At 50.5% G+C, this 1858-nt stretch overlaps 1 protein-coding gene across 1 annotated transcript in view; it reads left to right on the forward strand.

Annotated features, from left to right (window-relative positions):
- ADGRG7 (adhesion G protein-coupled receptor G7) overlaps window positions 1-1858 on the forward strand; it is a 57346-nt gene that overhangs the window by 6661 nt on the left and 48827 nt on the right. The gene's annotated exons all lie outside the window — the stretch shown is intronic.

The raw sequence follows: 1858 nt of genomic DNA on the forward strand, positions 1-1858 counted from the left end.
GTATACCAGTTCATTGGTTTGAGTTATGGTGGTAGTAGGGATTGTCATGAGGGCTCTATTGGCATCTTCTAACATACTATCTGATGGTACTTCTCCATTGAGCCTTGGTAATCGGTCTCGAGGATTGACTGTAGTATATATATATACCATATTTAAATAAAATATATGCTTTGTAATAGCTATTTGTTACACTACTTGTTTTTCTATATTATGTATACTCATATGTTACCAGAGCCTTATGAAACTTTATTTGCCCACACCCCAAGGCATGTGTATTATTTTTTGGGGTACTGACGGTGGGGGTTTGTTTTTAGAGGACAGAAATACAGTCACGTTAAATATCATTCAGGACCTGGAAACTTTCCTAATAATTCTGCAAGGCTATTTTATAGGAATTAAATATAGCGTAAATACACTGCAAACAAAATACTCTCTATGTGAACATTGTACATGAATAAAGTTAAAAGAAAGTTTAAAGTACCTCTTTAAATGTTATGACAACAACACAAGGTGGGTGAGATAATATCTTTTTTTGGACCACTTCTGTTGGTGAGAGAAGATATGCATGCACTTAAAATGCTACAGCCAGGCATTCAGGTTCCACAGAATTCGCTCTGAGGAGAATGTCTGGGATATACACCTTAACACACTTAAAACCACCTTCACCAGACAAGGACACCCCACCAGAGAAGCAGATCCAAGGGCGACAAATTGTTCCTAAAAGTGGAGGGGCACAAGAACCTGTACCCACAGTGGCCTCGCCCATTCCCACCCTCTTTCCCCCACCCCCCTGGCCAAGTCAGATGCTGGAGCTGGGCTGGGGAACCAGGGCCCCTCCACATGCCCTAGGTGGGGGGGTCCAAGAGCAGCCCCCAGACTATATCCCTGATTCCTGGACCTGTGGGTCTGTGGCTCCCCACAGCTGCCCATGCAGCTCTTACCCAGAACCAGCTCTGACTGCCAGTCTGGCTGGGGGTGGGGCCAAAGAGCCACAGCTGGTCCAGGGTAAGAGCCATTCAGACTGCTGTGGGGAGCCACGGACTCTCCATTTGCCCAGGACTGCTCTTGGGCCATTCACTCCGGGCAGGCAGAGACTCCGGCTGCCCAGGCTCCCCAGGCCACTCTTATCCATGTGGACTCCAGTTTCCAGCCTAGCCAGGGAGCAAGAAGAGGGGCAGGAGCCCTCACCAGTGGCAAAAAGTGAACGGGCCAGGCCCGTCCACTTTCAAAAGTGGGAGGGGTAGGGCCTCTTGGCCCTCCCAGTGCCCCTGAGCAGATCACATCATGGAATGGGCCACCCAAATACTCAAAGAGAAACTACTTCAATACGGAATACACAGGTACCCTCCCACCAACAGCACAAGAAGAACTCCACATGGACTCCTCCTGAGGGTCGAAATGACAGTCTGGACCTATACATTGAATGCTTCCACTGACATGCATTGGTGCACCTACCTCCTGCTGGAAATTGGAGTAACCAATGCAAACCACGGCTTCTTTTTCCACTCCCTACACTTATGGCTTGCACCAGTACAGGAACACTAGCTGCTGGCAACAAAGGGCTGAAATGGAGCAGGGCTAATCTCGAGCATAAACAAGGCTTTAATTCCTATTTGCTATGCAGGGCCGGCTCTAACTTTTTTGCTGCCCCAAGCGAAAAAGAAGAGTGCTGCCCCGTTGTACCTCTGCTGTGACGCCAAAGCCCTGCCTCCGAGCGTCATGCTGCCCGAAGCCCTGCTCCCCAAGCGGCACGCCACCTGAAGCCCTGCCCCCTCAGACCGCTGTGCCAAGCCCCCACCCCCCCAGGCGCTGTGCCAAGCCCCTGCCCCCCCAGTGCCACACCAAGCCCCCTCCCCCC

This window comes from Chelonoidis abingdonii, chromosome 1, assembly GCF_003597395.2.
Source record: "Chelonoidis abingdonii isolate Lonesome George chromosome 1, CheloAbing_2.0, whole genome shotgun sequence".
Taxonomy (NCBI): Eukaryota; Metazoa; Chordata; order Testudines; family Testudinidae; genus Chelonoidis; species Chelonoidis abingdonii.